General features: G+C 38.0%; 2 long non-coding RNA genes across 3 annotated transcripts in view; one reads left to right on the top strand and one right to left on the bottom strand.

Moving 5' to 3' along the window:
• Nucleotides 1-24,630, bottom strand: part of LOC112569422 — an 86,431-nt gene that overhangs the window by 3,703 nt on the left and 58,098 nt on the right. Inside the window, exons 3-6 of one of the 2 annotated variants that reach the window (XR_003100425.1) lie at nt 12,503-12,576; nt 9,124-9,295; nt 8,686-8,882; nt 7,156-8,526 (exon numbers count right to left, since the gene is read on the bottom strand). This is a non-coding gene — a long non-coding RNA (uncharacterized LOC112569422). Of the gene's footprint in view, nt 1-7,155; nt 8,883-9,123; nt 9,296-12,502; nt 12,577-24,630 lie in introns of both variants that reach the window. The other variant, XR_003100424.1, reaches the window with a different exon arrangement.
• The window catches only part of LOC112569424, a 54,462-nt gene continuing 51,963 nt past the window's right edge, over nt 22,132-24,630 (top strand). The window contains exon 1 of the long non-coding RNA XR_003100427.1: nt 22,132-22,617. This is a non-coding gene — a long non-coding RNA (uncharacterized LOC112569424). The remainder of the gene's footprint in view (nt 22,618-24,630) is intronic.

The following is a 24,630-nucleotide window of genomic DNA, read 5'->3' on the forward strand; positions in this document are numbered from 1 at the left end:
AGTGTCGTACCATATGACGTCAGCTTTACTTTCAGTTTTACCTTCTTGAAATACCGTTGGTGCCAAAAGCTTAGTGTAGTGGAGATGGGGTGGGAAAGAACTGGAAAATTTTCAGTATTGGTTTCTCATTGAGTCACATTTTTGTTTCATATTTTCTTTCTGGTTTTCTCACTTGTTCAACGGACCGACCTTCTGAGTGCTCTGGTTTCCCACCTTTCATGACTTGTTTCTTGAAAGGTGAGAAGACAAACATTGACGGAGGCGCTCAGGTACTTCTCCATCTTACCCAGCTCTTTGATAGATACCTATTCCTCCCCAGGCAAAGTGCCGAACCGTCAAACCTCCAGGTTGCCAAAGACCTCCATTGTCTTGGCAAACAAGTTTGGATTTAGTTCACCCGCCTGATGTATGACGCCGACACGACTCTTACTTCTATGATTTCTCAATTTGTTAATGGAAATTATTGCTTTGTTATGCTCTCCAGAATCATTTATGTTCCTTTTGTGCGACATGGGATTCCAAGTGTTTCATGTTCTAGGTCAGAGGATCGACAACCTCACAAGATTTATGGGCAGATGATAGGAACGTTGTCTTGCCTTGACTAAGAAATCTCGTGCAGACAGTATAACCCAGACTTTTTCTCCTTTCAGCAATGTATTGCAGTTCAAATACCGTCCACCCATCTTTCTGAGCACTGCACGATGTACCCTGTCTGATGGCAGATTCTCTCTCGTCACTAAACAATAGTTAAAAAGTGTTCTGCCAATACATTTTGCTAAGATTTCAAGACATCTGATTTACTGTAGCCCATAAACACACAGTAAGATACTTGGTGCATTAGACTAAAATTTACTTGTGCATTAGTTTTACATTTAATCCAAGGCATATCATAGCAAACATGTGTGCCATCCTGAGTGTCAGACCCGGGATGCGAACCCCCGTCGCTCTTTCAATGGCATGCAGCAAGGCTGTACTCTTCGCAACCATGGAATTCTTCTAGAAAATGTATATCAAATATCAAACTGTTAGCATACCATTTGCTACTAATGGTATTGTAACAACTATGAAAGCTGCTTATCATTTGTAGTTTTACAAATTTGAAGACCTAACGACCATCCCAAAATACCCATCTGGACATCATTGTAAATAGAATTGATTGAATTTCTAAATACCATAGGTTGAGGATTATGGAAGAAAGGGGAAATACAATCGACAAATACGTCTAGTAGAGATTGTACTATTTTAAAATTTATTTTTATTGTTTTACATTGCTTTAGTCGGCTGTCCATATATGTTATTTTTATGATGGACGCTGGTCGTTGAGAGAATAAGTTTATCTTCTTGCACTCTGAGTGAATTTTTATAACTAGCGAGAAAACTATTGATACACAACACCATCTTTTGCGAAAAAAGTCGTATTTATAATGAAACCTTTTCTTTTCCATTTTGATACATCAGCTAATTATGAAAACGAATTCGAAAAATAGAGCAAACTGCCAAACTGCCACAAAAAGTTTGTGATTAAATAGCCACGAAGCCTGTGTCGGAGGATAATCAGTGCACTACATAAACAGATATGTCATTCGGACAATAACTTCAAGTGTTTGTAGCCGAAGCCTATCAAAAATAATGGTCTCAGACGAGAATTAATCGTGTTCTAATGTAAGCAGAGTTCATTGCAGTTGGAAAAGATTCGTTTACATTTAGCTTTCTTGAGCTACCTGTTCTCAAACTTCTTTCTTTCCTTTCTTTTTATTTCTTTGTTTGTTTGTTTCATCTTTTTTTCCTTTTTCTTTTTTCTTTTTTTTTGTAGAATGAATGGATATATGTCTGTGAAAAAGTAATACAGTTTACAAAGATGTTTACTTGAAAGTTAGCTTTGTTTTTTGTTTGTTTGTTTGTTTTTTTTAATTCACTTATCTCTGTCAAATGTTGAATCAAGTTTGCATGTAAAAAAACCTGCTAGGAAGGAGAGAGAGAGAAAAGGGAGAAAGGGAGTGAGAGGACGAGCATGTACAGGGAGAGACGGCAAAACACTTTGATTTTGATATATTTTTGTGGAGAGGGAGATCTCTAGAACAGTATCAAGGAGGATAAGAAAAAATACAGCAGTTATCAAACGATAACAACATAAATATGATTATTTTAAATTACTTGAAAATAATTCTAATTAATCAATTATAAATAATTGTAAAACATCCCATAAGTACAAATAGCTGTATGCTGGTATGGCTATTATTGACGAAACTTCGATCTTCTGCCTTGTTTTACAAACATCAGTGTGCAGAGTAACATGGGCTCATTTATAATTTGAACCCCGAGAGGTGTAAAGCTCGTTCATCGCTGATTTTCTCAGTTGAAATCTTAGTTGACAGCAGTAGATTGGACGTCTGTTGTGCCGAGCATGTTTCCACCACAGAGGGAAGACAGCGACGTGGGTTCGCATCTCGGGTCTGACACACCTCACTCGGGATACCACACATGTTTACGGTGATAAGCATCGATTGTTTCCTACGGGTGGTCCTGTTTCTTACACCTGTGTGTGTGTAGGAAGGTACATTTTACATCAGTATAAAAAAAAGGGTAAACATACTCGTTTGTGAACGTGTATGCATGTATGTAATGAGGTTTGAGCACGCTGGCGGTGGGTGGAGACAGGTGGTATATAAATTGTCAGGATTTATTTGTTTATGTGGTGACGCCGCTAGTGTGCTAGCTTGGAAGGGGAAGAATCGCCCTCGGAACTGTAGGTTAACTCGAGTTCACGTGGGGAGGGAAGGGAAACGAGGGAGAGAGACTATAAGAAATTAAACTCTGGTATGGTCGATAGAATAAAAAAAGTATGTGTGTGTGTGCGTGCGTGTGTGTGTGTGTGAAAATATTAAAACAACGAGGCAAAGAGAGATGGAGGGCAGAAAAAACCTTCGAAGCCTAGCCGGGATGCGACAGAAGCCTTAGAGGCGGAAACTGTCATGGAGATTGAAGGCGAGGGAAGGCGTTTTCCGCGAAACACGATGACCCAGCCGAACACCGACTTGCCACAAAACTTTTTCCCAACTACCCCCCACACCCCACCCCTAATGGCGTCACCAGAGCGGGTCGGCAGACTGAGCAGAAATAACTCCGCCCCTCGCGGCTCCCTATTTATAGCCAGACTTGAACTCCTAGCCTCACAACCTTTGTCATGCCCACCGCCACTCGTCTGCAAACACTCGTTTTCGAGCCCAAACGAGAAGATATACAGGTACAGTAGATAAATGCACGTTTTTCACCTTTAAATGTTGTCTACTGCTGCATGGTTGTACAATATTTACGAGTAAAAAAATCATCAACCGTTGAAGTGATGAAATACTTTTTAAATTCCCGGATGTGTTTATAAATCGTTCGAAACGTAGTTTTTTTCATTTTGTTTTGTTTTAGCTGAAGTAATGTAATAGTTTAATATGTTGAACGGTTAATAATAATAATAATAATAATAATAATAATAATAATAATAATAATAATAATAATAATAATAATAATAATAATAATTGTAAGTGTTAATTTGTTCAGGGTAATAACTCGGCAGATAGGCTGAACAAGATCCACAGAACATTCCCAAAGATGTAGAAGACTTTACATAAAATTGTTGTAATATACAGCAAAGTCAACTCACACACACACGCACACACCCACACACACACACATCTGTGAGTTTATCGAACTTGAGGTGTAAAGGGAGGTGATTATGTACTGCGCCTCAAGAAGAAGGTTGATGTGACATTTCTTGCACTATGTTCGCAGACTCTCCTCAGAAATTTTCATTTCATGCCATCATCGCCCCTTCATTTATCATCAGCCAGTTCGGTCTCTTAATTGGGTTTCATGACAGACAATACTTTTCGTGCCTGACAGGAGTTGTGTCACGTGGTTGCGAAATTCTGTACTCCACAGCTCGTGATGGGTTTTCTTTGACATAACTGAAGTCTCGACTGAGTTCGTTAATTTGCTGGTCCTTGCATCTTTAGGCTATATATTCTTTTAGAATAGTTTTGTAACTTTGTTTGACATTGCCAAAGTATGCAGGTAAGTAAGTGTCAATGTGAATTTTTCAAGGTGATTGGTTCAGAGCCCACTTCCGGCAGTCTGAGCCCGTAAAAAACATATTTCTCTTTCTTTTTTCAAACTTTTATCAACCATTGGTAATATTCAGTATTATATCTGGTCTGTATTTCAAATTAAATTGCTTTGATCATAATTATCATATGCATTCATTTACACGGCTGTAGTTTGGTCTTTACACGTCCTACGGCGCTGTTATGCACACACACACAGGCGCACACACACAAAAAAACAAACAAACAAAAAAAAAAAACAACAAAAAAACCAGTCTGCAGTTGTACAAATATCACTGGATGAACATCTCGGTGTTTTCTGGAAAAAACATTCTACTGTTTGTTGTTTTGTTGTTTATTATGAGAAGGTATTACTTGAAGTTTTCTTTTTGTCTTTGAAATTTCTTTTGGTAAAAAGAACAACACAACACATTAAGTTTAGATATATATATATATTGTATGCTAATTCTGCTATGCACATAGTTACATTCCTAGAACTTTCTGGTTCATAGGTCAGAGATGAGATCCATTCTCACTTTTTCAAACAAGAAACAGAAGTATATTACAAACTATTGATGGTCCTCATGGTCGCCATGACCGACACTACGACTCTGGTTGGCTCCAGCGCCATATGCACGTGAAGTCTAGAGGAATGTGGACTTTCTCCTAATATTGTGGTAAAGGTCACAGTGCAAGATGTTATTACCAGAAACCTCGGTGATTACCATTCTTTCATTCTCGAAATATACACCGACTGACATCACAACGGGCAGAGGGTTGAAATCGTGGCATCACACATACCATGTATTCTCACCTGTCCCAATGGATCGAGCATTAATAGAAACTGTATCCAGGTGTACTACCCTAACACCTGCCTTGTCGAGCTTGACCTGATGTAGGTGTAGAGGTAAGGATGCCATTCTCTAAGATACTGTGGAATATTCTCTTGCATTGAGCTCTACCCAATCATTAAAAACAAATTTCGCGCCCCAGTAGTCCTTTAAGTAGGGTGACTTTAAGACCAATGTTTTGACTAAACATCCGAAAATCAACTTTGGTTTTGAAAAGTTCAGGGGTTGTGATGACGAGGGTTTGTTGTACTGACGAATTACATGGTATAGTCGGGACAGAAAAAAGCTGTAAGGATTGGCTTAATTTAAACTGAGATACATTTTCACTCTTCCTCTTGATAGTTTAATTTACTTTTTAAGAGAGCGTTTCAGATTCCTCCTCCACAGAATAGCTAACCGAGGCTGTGAGGTATAGACGATTCACTAAAAAATATAAAATACAGATTATAAGCATTCTATTTCTACTTTTTAAAATTTAGTTCTAGCTTTATTTTTAATTTATGCTTTGAAACTGATATGTTGAAACAAATATCAGTTGAAAAACCTTCCGTTGAACTCAACAAATTAAAACGAAGGAAATCTTAGATTTAAGCAGAATTCCGTTGCTTTTATTTTTATTTTTTTGTCTGTCCGTCCGTCTTTCTATTTGTCTTTCATTGTGAATATGTATCTTTGTGCGTGTGTGTGTGTGCGATCGCGCGTGGAACTTTGATAAACATATATTTGAAATAAATAATATTTAAATGTATTTTGAACACACAGATGGCGAAACACAGAGCGAAGGATGAATACGAATAAAATAAGCACGTGGTGCAGTTTCCTAAATTCGTATTGTTCAGACATAAACTGAAATGTAATTTTTAAATCAACGATAAGTTTCTCTAAGCAAAATTTCTATGAATTCGACAAAACTGAATTAGGAAAAGGTATGATGAAGAAATGCCCATTAAAAAGGTGAGTTGACAGGAATGTAAATCCCGTTACTAGCGAGATTAACTGACCAGCTACCTGTGTCATTTGTTTCCCTCACTTTCTTGGAACACCATTCTATAGTAACCCGCTTTCTGTCACTAGGTGAGAGCTTTGGTTTGCTAATCTAGCCTAAACCTTTTGTTAATCCTGTCTGAAGCTCGACATTTGAACAGATTCTGTGGAATTGCTAATTATCTTTAATTAGTTTTTTTCTGCGTTCATACCTAACATCGAATTTTAAAGCATTTTTTTCGGTCGGGTTGATAAAGACTTTCTCTCATCAGTCTGTCATCATCAGAGCTTGGCATCCTTCCGAAAGCGGTTACCAAGTGGTTGAAACATCATTCCTTCTCTTGTAATGACAAAAATGTTTGTGAAGGACTAAAATATTTGTAAGGAAAAGCTACTACACAGAGAATATCGTTAAGTATCCTTTGACAAAGAGAGAAGTCAGTTTTAAACGAACGTTAATTAATAATGTCGGGCTAAATTTGAAAGTATTAATTATTTCAATGTTAGTTAAAAGCTAAATAATATGATGAATTGTAAATACTAGGTTGGTTAGCCGCTTTTTTTGAATAAAAGATATTTTTATAAGATGTAACTGTTTGCACAGCAAGTAAGACATCCTAATTTTTCGGTTTCATAAATCACATCGGTCTTCTGAGTTGCTGAAAATATTAGTATCATTACAAAAGCTTTTAAATTTCTTTTTCTTTCATTTAAATTGACAGATTATTAGCATTAAAGCTGTCTGCAGCATTACTAAACAGAGACTTTCGTTATTTATATATATACACAATGACAGGGCTGGAACTGATATATTTAAACATTTTAAGTAATTATCTGTGTAATCCTTTATATTCTTCCTGCCTCATCTTTCCTGATAGAACTATTTTGTACATGGAGGTTTTCTCATTTTGTTTGTTTATTTTTTATTTATTTACTTTGCACACGAATTTTATCGCTCCATTTTTACTTGTTATTCCGTGGACAAACTGTCATAACTGACCATCTTTTTTCGCTGTCAATATCTTTGTGTTTCGATTCATCAAGTTAATATATGAACATATTATGTTATAAGTAGATAGGTGAAGTGTTGAAAGTTTTCTCCATTTTCTCCATTTTCTCCAATTAGTCGTTGAGTTTTTTCCCATGAAGAACAACCCTTTCGTTCAGAAAGTATAGTTTTATGTTTTGATGTCGCTAGATACAATGTGAAATAAGCTTTCACTAACCTTCCCAACGAAGATTTTGTGATTGCTCAAGCCTTCATATTGACCACCAGGACACGACCACATACTGAAGTGTTTCCAGTATAATTCTGTCAAACAACATAATTATCATGCTGGGTTTAAAACTATTCATTGCTATTATTATTAAATCAAGGTATCCAAAAACAAAAGAATCGCGCTTGTATTATTTCCTGAATATTTTCTTGTCATTGAAATTTTCTTGAGCTAGTCCAAAAGGACTTTGGATTTTGTTGCTTCTGCTAATTTAAATGTCTATGGTATGAATACAGACAACTGTGGTTCTAAGACAGGGGTGGGCAAACTAAAACCCAGACATGTCTTTGGACCGACTCCTCTGACAAAATGTGAAGTTCACCTGCTTTCATTTTTTCTTATTCGGCCTTTATGTGTTCATATATTATTGAGACTGGCTCGCAAACAGAAAATTTTGCCAATCCCTGCTATAAACCGCGACTTTAATTCTTTAAGCTGCTTTATTTCTCGAAAAAAAATTGATGTAACGAAATCCTACGGCCCTGATGGAGGGCAGACAACGCAAATGGAAGAGTTTTAACAGTTGGCAATTTTGGGATCTGGCTGTCATTCTATTGGTCATTACCCGTGGCACCACAAAAGACACGCTCTCTTCCCGTTGCCACGTCCTCCCAACCGTTTTCGTCTTCTAAATCGCGAATCCACCAATCGCTGCTGAGCCAGTGGAGCACGTGATTAACACGTGGGGGGTGTGGAGTCGCTGCGCGACATAATTTAGGACCCTAGAAGGTTGCTCACAGAACTATTTCTTTATGGCCATATCTTTGCCTTGGCACTCATCTCCAGCAGGCGCCATCCTTCCATACTAGCCGCCATCTTGGCGTATAGATGTGAGTATACTTTTCATCTTGACACTATTTTTCTTCCCACACACACACACACGCATGCGCACAAAATAAAGAAAGGTCCAGCATAAATAGTGTAAGATTTATCTCTATGTAAGGTACATCTCGTTTTCTTAACACAGTTGAACCTATTTGTATGATAATTACTGACAGTTGAGAAAATGATGGTTCGTCCACCACCCAATATTACAAATAAAAGAGTTACTGTTGCCATTTGTTTTTAGAAAGAAAGTATGAATGGTTTCTTTCCCATTTTGTTTTCGGAGACATGATTAAATTTCCAATCGAAATCACATGTCAAATGGTAGAACAGACATCTGATTCTGTGAGATCCCTATTAGTTCTAGAATTTTACTTTGATTGTCTCCTCACCTCAAGTTGCAGCGCTCCTCGTGATTCCTTTGAAATTCAAAGTCCCATGATGGCGAAACTTGATACAGGTTTATTCTTTTTACTGGCTTTCCTCATCCTGAAGCTTTAATCGTGAGGGACAAAAGGATTATAAATAAATTGTTATCAACACCGCCACCGGTTAAGGTTTTTTTGGGGAATGTTCTTTAAGTTTTCTGTCATCAACACATGATAGAAGTCGTGGATAGGGGTTGAAAATGAGTGAAAATGGTGGTGTAGATACCTGAGACCGTTGATGTCCTCACTGACGATGACTTCAAGGTTATATATGGTTCAGAAGTCTTTAATATATATCTCCACTCGGTCTATCTTTGGTCTCTGAGTGACAGATGGTACGGAAAACAATGGCGGAGATATCTCATTACATGAGACATTGGACTCACAATGACGAGACTTCGTATCTTTGTTCCCTGTCAAAGCCTGTGAAAAGACAGCCTTGATAGTGATGCAAGAGAATGATTTTTATTTAAAAGCAAGGGGGAAGGAAAAGACAAATTGGGCTCAAAGGATAGACATCGACTTTCTGAATTGTTTCCGATCGAAATCTCTGTTGCCAAACAATTTAAGTTATATATAAATGCACAATTCTAATCGTTCCCATCTACCTAAAGTCAAACAGTCAACAGATAGTGTGGATTCATTGAAAGAAAAAAGGATTTACCTTTGAGTTTTCTCTTGTCCTTCAGAATTGCATCAACACCACATCGGTGGAACTGCTAGCAGACGGATTTCGACAATCGTTATCTCCCTGTTGTCGAATACAGGTTTGGCTGAGGGAGACTGGTCTTGATATAAAGTTTTCTGTTGTTTCATCCCTTAGTTCTTCTGACCCTCTGATCATGTAGAAAGAAATAAGATTAAATATGAAGGGGACTTCGGTTGTCCAGGGCTGCTCTCACGCCTGTTAAAGATATATTTTTGGTATAATTATTCAGCGGTACTAAGTGTCAAAATTATCAAAGGAGGAAGGCAATTAAAAAAAATTATGTTTAGAACCTCTCCTTCTTCTCTTGCACTGTTAGCAACCCAGCAATGGATGGTTTGAACACGTGGATAGTTCACAACATTCATTTACAGCAGGGGTGGGCAAACTTCGGACCTCGGATGTCTTTAAACCGACTCGTCTACCAAAATGTGAAGTTAATTGTTTTCATATTTTATTCAACCTATGATTCATATTTAATTTATCAAGTACAACGGCCTTAGAAATCGACAGTCTCTAACATTCTAACACAGAGAAAGTATAAAAATAACAAATAACACGGATGACATGTCTGATGAAGTCGTTAGAGAACATCGGGGACGGCTCCGTTCGAAGTAAAGGTTGTCATTAAAGTTTTAATGTGAACGAATTCAAACAGCTTCACTGTACACAATAAAGTCTGTAAGTGAACGCCATTATGTACTTATTTGTTGTCCATTCCTACATCACTAGGTTTGTTGTGTAGTCACCTGACCTGGGTTTTTGGCATTTTACCGGCCCGCCGTATATATGCTTGGAAGTTTGAGACCAGCCCGCGAAAAGAAAACTTTTACTACCACTCATTTAGAGGCAACACAAAATATTGTCGGAAATCCAATGTACAACAACCCACTATAAACTTTATTAAACGCCATTGAAAGAAATTAGAACCCACAATCATAGGGGAAGCAGGAATAAGTTTTTGATGTCTTTTGCACCTGCTTCAAGGAAAATGTAAAATGAGAATGGCACGTAGGAGTTTAAATATTTTTAAAAATTTAATTCACTTTGAATCTACCGGTGTCAAAGATGCTTAGAGGCTAATGGAGGAAACAAATGTTTATGGAAAACGCACATACACGCGTGCATATTTCAAGTTCGATTAATCACAATATTGCAACAACAAGAACAACACAAAATAAAACAAAAATGCAAAGCCCACACTTTTACATTCGTGAAGAACGGGAGACAACAGAAAGCAAGAGAGTAGTAAGAAAGGGAGGCAACTATACAGGACCTGAACATCCGGGCACTACACACCACAAAATGGCGCCGCCAGCGAGGAAATGGCGGGCCCCATGTGCCACGAAGCTCGGAAAGGATAAATGACGGCTATTAATAGTAACAATGACTGGCTAGCAGTTCCTAGTAATTCGTTGAGAGGAGTAAAGTTCGAAGCTATATCTGTCCCTCCTGCTTCTTGTGTCCTTTAAATTATTGGTGTAATCACCTCCCACACCTCGCACCTGCTCCCCACTGCAGTGTATGGCCACCATTCACAGAACATCGCAAACGAAGTCTGCAGGAATTTCGTTGATAGCCCAAACCGCTGTGTATTTATATATAATAAATAAAAAATAATAATAACGATGTGTCTTATTTTTTAATTATGTTTTGGAAATTATAAAACCTAAGTGATAGTAGTAGTTACAGCATCATCAGTCAAGACAAAAATGTGATGAGCTTTGCATCAAATGTCACGAAGCGCTTTGTGTCAAAGCAACCTTGTTTTGCATGCTTGTTCAAAAAACAAAAACAAAAACAAAAATAGAGCAGACGGTACAATCACTACATGCTCTATCACGGAGATACTGCTTCACAAGGGTGAAGTTGTTGTGGTGGTGGATTTTTTTTAAAAAAAAATAAATGTCCAACATCTACATCCTTTAACTTGTTATCCGTCGATTCCACACATACCAAACGCAAGCGGAATGCAGGAGGGGTTCATGGCAGATGACTAGTCAGTCGGTTATTTGTTTCTCGAGCATTAACAAGTGCACACGGTGCACGGCAGTCAATCTGTCATTGTCGTTGTTGAACAATGCTTCACCTTTGTCTGTGTGACCATGATGTTAGCAGGCGGACACTAGTAGCCGGCATTTCTTTTCAGATATTTATCGGCTTTTAGTTCCTAGAGTTGTTGTTCTTCATTCACTGGGTGGAAGAATAATGTTTTTCTTTCCTTTTTTTGATTTGTTTAAGTGTGGCGGTCCTGTAACTCAGTGGTGTTGATGACTTTGGATCCCGGTTCCTCTCCCTGTCGGTCTTTTTCTTCGGTAAGTGTGTGTGTGCGCGCGCGAGCTTGTTTTAGATCCTGTACGACTGTGATTTTTGTTGTGAATATTTTTTTTCTAGAATAATCGGGGACATACCTCCTCGTACATGTTGATTTATGCTTTATGCAGATTTGCGAAACAAGGTCTGTCCATCCAGAGTTGTAGACCACGTGGTGTAAAATAACATAAAGCAATATTCTCAGAGGTCTTTCCATGGTAAACAAAACCATTTTCTCTTGATTTTACCATTTTACCCATGGGCTGTGACTTATACTCGGTTCATGAATACATGCTATACAGCTCTTGCACTCTTGTATAGGGTTAGTGATATCATTAACTACTGGAGACACCTTGGTTCTGTAGGCCAAGAACGCTAAGAGGCTTCATGTTTAGTAATTGTTTATTTCTCATCAATAGTTGACTTTAAGCACTTAAACATAGTTTATTGGCTATCATCATGTTCTCTGTCTTCCGGCGCTTTAAAAAGTATCTCAAACTATAAGAAACTTGGAGAAAACTGTCTAAGCGGTCGGTAGAAATTAAACCATCCTATGAAGTGGGAGTTTAGACTGAAATTCGTTTAAATCGCCGCGGTCAGAAATGACCAACCAGACAAAGAGATTTTAGCGGCACGTGACTTCATGACCAACCTGCACGTGACATCATCAAATTTTAAAACACGGACAGTAGTAGAGCGCGTGTCGCAATGGTAGTGAGGACTGTAGGTTGTGGGTTCGGATCTCGCTCAGGCGGAATTTTGCTCTGAATCTGGCATCCAGTAGAGATGTGGACTTACTAACTCGAAATAAGTAAGTAATGTATCAGGGAAGATAAAACCAGCGAAAGGTGAGGGTGATATCCACCTGCTGTGATCTAGACACGGTGAACCACTTACCATCGTGTCACGTGCTGGTATCTTTATGGTCATTTGCAATGGGCGACATTTTGCAAGCAGATTTGTGACAGTCGAAAAAATATTTAACAAAGAAAGTAAGTTTCAGCAGTGACAGGTAATTGCGTACCTTCGACTCGCCCTCGACACACCTGGACAGGACTTTCATGGCGTGGACAAGATACAGGTAGGAGAGGAGGGCACCTGAAACACACTGGACGACTGACTGACTAGCTCTTGACTCATCGAGTACATCAATCACATATCAAACTCTAAAGATGAATGATGTTATCAGAATCTAAAGTTCAATAATGTAATTCTAATTCTTGATTATCCTCCCCAGTCGCAATATCAGTTTCTGTGATTCCTTGTTAGCATTATATAGAATACATTAGCAATTACTCAGTTTTGTGCAAATAAGAGAACAAATGAAAATCTGTGGAATACATTCGAATACAAACTGACAGTTCTCGATATATAATCTTTGCTATTCTATACTGCTGATGATTTAGTCATAGCTACTCCCGAGCTGATGCCATACTTTCAGGTCAATAACAGCTTTGGTTGAGATTATTACAGACCCAGAAATATTTGTACAGAGAGCAAAATAAGAGATCATATCTTGTTTTATATGGTTTGCCACACACTTTTACTGAAAACTGACATTAAAGTAGTGCATCTTTAATCTATGAATGAAGGAAAGGTAGAAGAGAAACTTGTAATATATGTTCTTTCTGCACTTTGCAACTGAGACAATGAACATGCCTTACTCTATGGACCAGTACCACGTAGCAATTATAAACAAAAACAAAACAAAAACAAGATAAGAACAAACAAAACGAGTAAAGAATAAAAGATCGCTTGTACACTGCCTTATCCTGCCCTATAGACAAGCTCAAGGCGTTTCACAAATCACAGAAGGTGGTGTGAAGTCAAATTAGTTGAAAACAACAAAATTACAGGTGTTTAGCAGACTAACGACATGTGCTAAGGTATGTGTTCAATATATAGCCTCTTAGCTAAGTTTTTCTTTCACCAATTAAGCATGCTAACAAGTGTTTTCAAACTCCTCTCGTTCTCTGTTAAAATATCTTTAAACAATTGTTTTCAAGTAACTGAGATCATGAACTCAGCCTCCACAATGGGGAAACATCTAATATTGAAGCATGCTATAGTGTATATAGAACTCTTTAAAACAACTCAAGCCATCCATTTTGTGAATGAGAGCGAGTCAGATGTTAGACAAACCACGTGAGATTCACGTGCAGCAAGCAGTGCATACTGCCTATCATCTACTTTGTTCTCTGACACAAATTTCTGTCTATATTACACCATTTATATTAATACCTTAAAAGACTTCACAGTTTTATAGCAAAAGTTCCAGACCCTCATATTTAATTAATTAATTGCAGAGTATAGTGACCACGATTTTAAAGAAAACCCAAAAGGTTATTTTAATTATTTCTGTACTTCATTCACTTGCCATTAATCAAACTGCACCACAAGCATTCATCCAAATTATTAACGAGAAGCTTTTTTTCTTCTTAAAAGTCTTTTCCTTAAACTTGGTTCACCTTTACCTGCTAACATTACTCTGTTAGTACATAACTATAATGAGGATAAACAATAATTTTGAACACATTTATTTCTAAACAATAAGATGCAAAGGATAAACTTGGCAAAAAACACTTGGACAAAAAATATATTTTGCTGTTGGGAAGTGCAGTAGTCTGCAGTTTGCTCAGCTTCCTGATGTATATTAATGTGGTAAAGGAAATGTATATCAAGATTGTATGTGTGGGAATTTTTACAAAATCCAGAACACTAGTTTGGGAAGATTGATGTGTGGTGTCAAGGACCAAAAACTCTCACATTTAAAGATTCTGTTTTTTACCTGTGTATGATGCAGTGTGCAGCAACAATCATTGCAATGCACGAGTCATAATCAGCCTTGCACCTTTCAGAAAATAAATTACATTGTTTAGAAGAAATAACTATTGTAGGTGTAGCCAGGAACGCTTCGGTCACTGCACCCGGTAATATAGGCATCCTCCGCGACACCGCGGGGATAGTCTGGGGATAGAAAATTCACAAAAATAAAAATATCGATTCAGTAACTCATGATTCCAGGACAGCTTCTGTCAAAGCCTTGAAGAAATTCTTGGAGAACGGAAAAGAATAAGTTTTAGTGAGATTTATTTATTTATTTATAGTCGCAGTAACTGCAATGCTATATACAACCAGTTTTCGAGCGGTCGCCACTCAAAAGGCTTTATTCTAAGGTATGTTTTAAACATGACACCATGACACCACGACACCATGACACTGCACTACACCAGACACCATTCGTCGTGTCGCCGCTTTGCCCATATATGAGCAGACCTTACCTTGACATACAGATCACCTGTTGCGAAAGTCACAGATCGCGGAGCAGGTCTTCACACCATTTTATTTTTCCAATATGTCTTTGCCCCCTTTCCCCTCTTTTTTGTGCTCTCTTTCATTCGCACACATCCGTACGACGCATATTGTGAGGAAAATCTTGACCTTTGGCATCAGTTAACTATGATCGAACCGTACTCATTCTCAAAGGTTGTTTTAGAAAAGTTGATTCCCTTTGTTTTCGCATTTCTTTGAAACCGTTGTGCGATTTATTGCGCAGGCCAGTGCATTACAAGCGCATTATTAACTCTGCGCCGAAATGTAACGGTTTGTGCACGCGCGTCTCCGCACTTGTTTGTGTGCGCGATCGAGCGTGTGTGTGAGTGAGTGAAAGAGAAAGAGTGTGTAAAGAAAGATGTTAAGGGAGAGAGAGAGAAATGTATTTATGTATTTAAAGGGACTAGAAGGAGTCTGAAAAAAAAAAGTCGGAACAGATGAAACATAAACACAACTGTATCCTTACGCAGTACCTACTTACCCACAACGATGCCGGACAATGTCTTTAAAAAAAAAAAAACCAACAAATAAATAAACATGGGTAGTAATTAGGTCAAAGGCCTACAGCGCCACATGCACTCAAAAGAGCCGTGAAATAAAAATAAATAAGTTCGCGAAACTAGCATCCAAAAAAAGTGGAGAAAAGTGCAAGTGGGTGGAACTTGGTATGCAAATGAAGATCTCGCCACATGTCAAGGCAAGTTTCATTGGCTGAGAGAAGGCGGCTACACAGGAAGTCTGTGCACTTTCCCTGTCCCCTTGCTCGTCTGGTCCCGCCACCTGCAAAAACACTTTCCCCCCCCCTTTTCCCCCCGAGTCACCCACCCCGCCTGACCTACCCCTGTCTCATTTCCATTTCCATCCCATGGAGGGGCGAAGCTATAGCTTCTCCATTTTAACTTGGCAGCGAGCAAGGGTCGGGTCCCACCGCGCGCCAGTTTGCTCACCCACCGGGGTAAGAACGGTTGAAAGCTTTTAGTCGTGCTGCACACCATCCATGTCACCTCAAATCTTTTAAAAGCTGGCTGTCTGAACTGACTGAGTGCATGGAACAGCCATGAGCTTCGGCACCTGCTCCCTATCACTTTAAAGTACAGCTGCAATCTTCTTTGTGTATGTGCTGATTTTTTTTTCTTCTTTTATTTTTGTTTCAAATTTTTAAAGAATGCTGTCATCGTTTGTTTTCAGTTTACATTTGAAAGTGTTCTGAAAATAGAAGGTGCTGACTTTTAAAGCCTTGCTTAAATTTATTTATCCGTTTTTTCTTCATTTGAAACGAATGTCCGAAATTGCGGTTCTTGAGAGTAATTACCACTAAAATGCTTTACTGCTACTTCTCTAGGGTTAGAACTTGGGATTTACAGGAAACACGGGCGTTTTAAAGGCCTACTATGAGTCAGGTTACAAAACTTTCATCTGAATTTCCTCTGATTATAGGGTTCTACTTCCGCTGAGAAAATCCGGCTGTGTATCTTTTGCACTTTCATTTTTAAAGAGGAGTGCATCGCTTGGCAAGAGGCTATGGAAACCCTTACAAATAGATGTTTTAATTGTTACTTAAAGACAGTTTTAAATCCTAAGTGAAAATAAATGTTCATTTAAGCTGGTAGACTATCCTTCTTAACCTTTCATATTGCCAGCTACGTGTTGAAGCAAAGGGTCTTCTGCGATGCACGTGCAATACTTCTTACTATAGTTTTGAGAGCCCTTTGTAATAGAATATAACAGCTAAATAGTTTTGGAACCATAAAGAGTAAAAAAAAAAAAAAACCAAACAAAAACATACATGCAATAATCCTTTATAGTATTACAAAGATTTAAGTATTCTGAAGAGAAGCGGTCATATAAATTTGGTAACTTCTGACCTGGGATTTCTTGTTTGTTGTGTTGTGTGTTTCTTTGTTTTGTTTTTGGTTTTTTGTGATTGATTTGAATATGTGGTTGGCTGGTAAAGTCTGCTGTCTGTATGATGGTTTAGGTTTCTATAAATCCTTGTCCCAATCTTGTGTTTCAAGACAGGGGAGCCCACAAAGTTTGACAGATGGCCTCACGCGATGATATCCTTCTATTGTAATGTCGATGTGTTGTCCCAGATTTTCATGTAGAAAGGCTAGTGTGGTGTAGGGGACGATAAAAATGCTAACACGATTCAGAATCTTAGCCCGCTGCAGGGCTAGAGTGCTGCTCACTTCCTGCAGAGGTCAGGATGACTTTGGGGTCATGTCATCTTGTCCCTTGGCACGCGACAAACCGTTATGGACTCGCGTACCTTACTGTCTCCGGTGCCGGTAATCTCCTCCCTGCTTACTGCACCAAGTGCCTGAAAGTGCCTCTAGTGCCCGCACTATTTAGACCCTCAAAGTGCCTGTAATAGTCTATGTTAGTTGATGGCATGGTCTATTGGACAAGTTACTTCTCTCTTGTCTGGTGTGATTCATCCGATCTCACCACAGAACTGTCTCGAACGGGTTCTGACATCATAACACCTAACTCAACGGTTAGAAACACGGCAACAATGGTAATGGCGAGGAGAACAAGCACCAGTCATCCAAAACACTATAATCTTCAGGAAATTCATATATCCAATCTGGAGGTTTTGCTGTCCTAGGGAACCAAAACAAAATCATGGCGACATGATACGATGGATGCAAACAACAGATGATGTTATAAATTGAGGGTTAGCTTGAATGATACTGTATACTTCAGACAGACTTACCCCTGACCGGGAAGTATGAGTAATGTTCCCGAAGTGATGTTCATAGGTCTTCATTAAGAGGAAATTTTGGCGGAAGACACTTTAAAGGTCCAACACTAATTTAATAACTTCCATGAGGCCTGCAGAGAGGCTGAAACAAAATTCAGTGATGACTCCTGCAAGAAAAGCTCTACCAAACAATTTACTGATATGTACTAACTCATTACAATAATATCATAATTTGCATCCGATACTGCTTTACCATTGCACTAAGAGTAGACTAAATTATATTCCACAATCCATACACTAAGCTAGACTACAAAAAAACTAAACTGCTCTATAGTGCCCACTAAAATTCACTTCGCAGCCGAGGACATGGAAGGGTACCATTATTATCATTTTCAAATACTGATCTCCATTCACCAACCAAATTCAAGTCTACAACTGCTGTGACTAGCTTTTCTGTGATTAATATTATGGCTAAAATTGAAATGAGCAAGTTAGGATGAAGCATAAATAATCATTAAAGAAGCATAGATACCTATTTAAGAAGAAAAAAATGTGATATGAGGAAGGCGCATAACTAATATCATTCATGATAAAAGATAGAAAGAAAACATTTTACACTTACAAGACACAGTGGAATTTTTTTACATGGGTGGGTGTTGTATGCAAAGGCATGTACTCCATGCTAAATAGTATAAAAGTACAGGAAAAAGGAACTATTTTAACTAATGGCAAGGCATGAACGAGTAGAAGGACTGTTTTCTTCAAATATACATCCTCATCAAGTAACACCAAACAGTATTAACGAAGACACACTTCCCCAGTATAGCAATCGCCATTAGTAATGGTAATGTATTCAGTAATCCTATCATAACAGAATATTCAAAATAATTTTTGTGTGTGATGTCTCTGAAATCATCATTGTGTTTTCTATGTTTCTTTGTATTAACTGACTGTCAAACCCAAGAGTTGTCATATATTCTGATAAACTTTCAGAGAGTTTATTGAAACATCTCGGCAGTTTTTTTTCTCCCCAGTAATATTATTTTCTGCCTGTTTTTTTAAGCGGTTTTATGCTGCTTGTATGAAAGTCAGGAGAGAAACTTTCTGAAGTTGTCTATTTCAATATTTCAACTTTTGATGTAATTTTCTAAAAACAGTTATGTAGTGTGGCTTCACCCATCTCCCACTCCATAACACAAGGAGCAGTGAAAGGTAAAGTTTTGTTTCGTTTGCAAAATTAAAACTTAAAAATCTGCCACCAGCAGCAGTTCATTTTTCCTTCAAAAATAATCCTGCCCGCGTTCAAAGTTTGAATGTGTTTCTCAGTCTCTCAGATCTTTTGTCTTCAGCTAATCCAAAAATAAATAAATAAGAGTGAAATGGCTTCCACCAGAGAAAGCAAGCCAACCAGAAACTTTCTTTCTTTTTTTTACATTTATTTTAAAGATTTACAACGGAGAAACAATGAAATGAATTGTGCAATGAACTGACCGTGCCAGTGGGCAGATCAATCAGCAAGAACGAATAAAACTGACAAGTCACGTGACAATAAATCCTTGCATCTGAAATCGCGCTCCAGGTGTAACTTCCGTAACTTCTCACAGCGCATGCGCAGTCGACTTGGCTATGTGACGGCGGGACTCGTCAATATTGCAAGTGTGTGGACTGAGTTGCAATATATTATTATTGCAAATATATGAATCTGAGACTTATTATATCAGGTATCGGAATTGAACTGGGATTTATCAGGATTAAATGTTTCTGAGGTTATCTGGGGAATACAATCAGTGCAAGTATGTAAACTGGGGATATATATATATATATCTCCGGATTAGGAGTAACTGAGTTAAAATGGCTTGTACTATATCAGTCTTGCAATTATCTTAATTACACAGGGATGTATAAATATTTGGAGTATATGAGTTGAAATGGGATGCACTATTAGTCTTACAGTCATATGAATTATACTGGGGTATATTAGTATTGCAAAATATCTGTCGATATACCAGGTCAGCAAAGATTGAAATAAACTGCCAGACAATTGCTGTACATATCTGAGTTAAACTAGTATATACAATTATTTCCAGTATCTGAGTCAAACTAGGATATACCATTATTTCAAGTACCCACACAGAACAGGAGTCTACCAGTATTGTAAGTATCTATTTATTGTAAGTACCCATTAAAGTAAGTAAATAACAGCCAGACAAAGCACACACAGAACAAAGCATTGTCCCAACCTGCCTGAACAAGGACAGGGGGTCGTTTGTCACCATATGATACACTCATTAGCAACGACACACTGTCCGAGGTATTGCTATCCTATTGTTTTCACACATGTCTGTGGTTGCTATCGCTTTGTTTATTTGTTTGTTTCCGTTACGTCCGTGTCAACAATTGACTACACGTTGACACTCGACATTAGACTTAGATATGAGGCAAAAACAAAATAATGTTGATCCACTTAAGGAAAAAAAGAGAACAATGCCTAAACTGCATCAAAGTTCTATGAAAGTTCAGCTAGCACTGACAGTCATGGGGTATATCCTGACATTGATAGTTCAGGTTGCTCTGTGTCACACCATTAATCAGACATAATGAGAACCATTCTAAAGACAAATTGTAAGAAGTCATGTGTAGAATAAAACGTTCGGCTCATCTTCAACATTTTTTCATTAATGGAAAGATTTCAGATGAAGTCTGGTCACATAATCTTGCATGTCTTTATTCGGCCACATCTCACTGAATATCCTATCTCAACATAAAGTACATATGCAGTAATATTCACTGTATTAATTATACTTTTTTTGCATTCCGTTGACTCTCCGACATAGTTTTCACATATATTTCCTTCTTGGTTTGTTTATTGTTGCTTGTTTTTCAATTCTTACTATCAGCATGTTGATAGGGACGAGTGTCTTACCTATTTAGCAAGATACAGGCCCCATGTCCTAGTCTTTGGAAATCTCGGCAACTGAGCTAATATCTGATCCTTCATGAACATGAAGACTGCTTTGGAAATGAACACAGACCTCCTGGATATAAGAACGAAACATCCTTCTAAGATAATCCTGTCATAACCATACCGACACAGAATAAACCACACACGCCCAAAGCGATGACTGACAAGGACAGAGAAGATAGGTCCTCTTATCTAGAGTTTATCTACCAGCATTGTTGTTTGTTGACATTCTCTTGTGACTAACCAACGCTGAACAAACTCTTTGTGTTGGGGTACAAGCAGCCCACAAAAATGGATGACATCACTTGAAAACGACAAACGACAATTCATCCACTGTACTAGCAGGCTGCAACACATAGAGGAGAATTATGAAAATATCTTTCTTTTAGCATTTTTTTAGTATCAGGTTCGGTTTGTGCAAAGTATGGAATGTGAAATTTGTCAGAAATATACACTGTTTTTATAAGACTGTGAATTAATTGTTGAAAATATTAACCATGAGAAAGGTAAGGTGTGGCTATTCAAACATAAGATTCACGTGCCCTTCACGCAATTTTAATCTCATTGCATTTCAGTAAATATTATTTCTCTTTCGTATTAGGTAATCACTCCTTTAACATAGGCAGGTAGAAACTCGATAAAACGAATTTTGATTACTTTTTTTTTGCCTAAAAAAATGAAACCTTTTGAGTAGATAATATAAAAAAAGCCTCAATATAACGATTTTTAATATAAATAATCTTTGATATAGCAAACTAAAATTCAAGTTCAAAGTTAAAATAAAATTAGGTAGAGGAAACTCTGGACGGTAGAGCTAGAGCAGCCAACAAGAAACAAAACTGCTTGAATGTTTGTCCACCTCTTCTTTTCCCCGAATGACAAAGATGGTCGAAGAATGTTAGAGCGACACAAAAAATATGAAACAACCCTGGGGCACGAATGATATCATTGATCTCTGTTACCAAAGAGGGTCTTGGAGAGAGAGAGAGAAATGCAGTTTTCAGATACAAAACAGAAAATTGTGACATTAGGAAAAGGACAAATACAACTACAGAGAACTGGATATAGAACCAGAAAGAAAAGAATGAACAAGGTGACAACAAAGGCCTACCAAATACTAAAAACCCTGACCAATACTTCAATCATTAAAGATGGCAATGGACATTTTCTCACAGAACTCGCCGATGTACTGAGCGGATGGACTGACCATTGCAGCGATCAGTATAATTAGCAGATGAAGAAAAAAAATGCTTAACATCATTTCAAGCAGTCAGATGGAAAGTGATACTAAAAGTAACTCAAAATTGCATCACTGAGGAATTACTAGCAGAAAAATAGTCTGGCTTCGGACCAAACAGGAACACAAATGAACAGATCTTCGACTATTGCAGCACCAGCGGGATTTTTTTTTACACAATTTTCTTGATTTTAAACAGGAATTTGAACCGAGTCTGGCACTAAAGGCTGTGTCCATGTCATTCAACATGGAATGGATTTCGTTCAAGTCATCTAAGCTCAGTACTTTGTGTTTTTGTGGGCAACCTTTTCCACAGATGGTAGTTCCACAGCAGATATCTGCATTATGATCGGAACAGAAGCAGTGGCAGGATGGACAGAAGCAACATCATCAGGTTTGCTAATAAGTGACTGTCGTCTGTCCATCACTCAGACACTAAAACCTCTGGTGACAGGAAACTATATAAACCTGCATTGAAGTTGTCCTCCTTGACAGGTGAACCGAAAATCTGGGATGACCAAGCCGATTTTTTTTCAGTATCGGTTGCAGAACCTTAACAATGCACGAAAGAAGGAGGATAAAAGGAAACAACATACTCCTTGATCTCGGTAATCAAACACCTTGTACAAAAATGAAAAAAGGACAGGAAAAGGAAGAAACTGTGATGGTCAGGGTTAGTGAGGTCGTTTCGTGCCAGGGTGGAACATACAGCCTGTAGTGTCGCTCCATCTCGCTACCCCTCCACCGTGTATCGCCCTCCCGATATGGTTGGTTCCCTGTCGCGCACTGCGACTGCGCACACAAGCCACGGCCGCCATCTTGGAAGGCAGCGACGTTTCCTCGCTGACCACCTGCACCGGAATTTCCATCTACGGAACAGCAAACCTTTTCTCCAAGCAACAGGTATGTGCTTGTGAGGTGAGAACTCTTCAGCTTCCGTTTCTCTGGCCACGCCAACCCTCGGCAAATGATTTTACACTTGGAAACAAAACTAAACGAGTCGCCATCCACATTGTCTTAAGAACGACCTGTGCCCCTTGACACGATGGTTGTTGGGGCTGTTATTTCCTTGGTTAACTTGAATCGTTGACATGTAAATCATTAACTTTCAAAAACAACAACAATAACAATAATGTTTATTATTGACACGCGGTCGTCTGCCAGCAGTTGGCGAGTTAGTGGTTTGTCAACTGTTTGGCAGTTTATTTCATCTTCACTGTTGCAGCTTTGGCGGTCGTAGAGGTTTATATTCATAAATAACAGTATTATTAAAGTTACTTACTCAGATGTCATCCGGTAGCTAATATAAAATATATGAATTATTTTTTTCGTTGTATTAAGAATGTGTTCCGTAAACAACAACAACAGAGAGAGAGACACACACGCGTGTGTAATATCTGTTGGTGTAAGATTGAGTAAAAGTGTGTGTGTGTTTCATCGAGTTCATTAGACCTAAATAAATTGCAGGAATAATATTTAAGTAGTATCTAATGTATCGTAATACAAATTTCTTTGACTGAGTAATTTTCTTCATTAAGTGAACATTATTTATTGGTTTCATTGAATGCATAATTATTAATGATTTTCTATCTTTCTATTGAAGATACTTATTTTTCATTTACGTAGAATATAGCTGGAAAAATATATTCTTGTATAAATGGTTCATAGATATAATAGACCGTTCATTTTAATGGATTTATGTAGCTTCAAAGAACTGGTGAAGATCAATTTTTTTCTAGTAGCTGGTTATTGTTCAGTGAAAGTACTTTTTTCCGAATGTGGATGAATATTTCATGTTTGGTGTGGCACTTAGCTGTTATGTCACAAGTGAGGGCTTAGCTCACCGGGACCCCGTAAACGAACCCACTAGCCACTTGGACACCCGCTTGGCCCCGGGTACTCCATCCAGTTAACCCAGCTGCTGAACGGGTACCTGACGAGATTAAGAGTCAGGGAAAGAAAAGACAAAAATGGAGGAGAAAACAGACACTACCTTGCTAAAAACATGTCTCCGAGATAATTGCGGTCTGTAACATCTTCGCTCGTCGACGACCCACGGTTTACTGTCTTTACAGTTTGTTTATTCTGTAAACAGCCAAACTGCGTTGTGGAAGTTGTGGAAGTTGACAAAATACACATCAAACTTCATACAACATTAACATGCATCCAACTTTACAATCATTCCTACAACAGGACTTAATGGCGGCTTCATCGTTCTTGTAAAAAGCGAGCTGAGGACTTCAGGATCCTACTAATCTGTAAGAATAAAGAAGTAACGATATTTTCGTTACTACTTACAATATTAAATGAGAAAGAAAGAAAAAATCAGTCTCAATATGTGGAAAGGGTGTCCTGTGTAACTGTATTTCCCGCTTGAAGAGACTGCACAACCAGGGATCTTTTACTTTCAATTTTTTTAAATTAGTTGAGACTTAGAATTTACCTTCAATTATTTCAATGTTTGTGTTAGCCATCTGCATGGTTTCAAGGCTGTTTTCCTATTTCAAACAAATTGCACAAATTGTTCGCAATCTCCTTTATACAAACAACTTAGTAACGAGTTACTGGTTATTACGATTTATTTTTCAAACAAATGTGATTGGAAATGGATTCAAGCTTCTCTTAATGGGATCATTAATTTCTTGCTGGTCTGGAATATGTTTGGCTGCTGCTGAAACTTTACCAAAAAATTCTGAAAGTAAACTCTGCCAAATTCCCAAAACTGCTTTCATTCTCTACTGACGGTTAGGGGGTTTGCCAGTCTGAAATAATTTGAAACAAAACTCCGACTTTGGTTTTGCTGGTATTTCTGAAGGTTAACATGTTTTTTATGATATTGTGACTGTGAGATGGTGTGATTGAAAAATCGCATATCATTACTATTTCAACCAGTTGGATTAGGTTTCAGAGGTATGA

Source organism: Pomacea canaliculata, linkage group LG7, assembly GCF_003073045.1.
Source record: "Pomacea canaliculata isolate SZHN2017 linkage group LG7, ASM307304v1, whole genome shotgun sequence".
In the NCBI taxonomy this organism is placed as follows: Eukaryota; Metazoa; Mollusca; class Gastropoda; order Architaenioglossa; family Ampullariidae; genus Pomacea; species Pomacea canaliculata.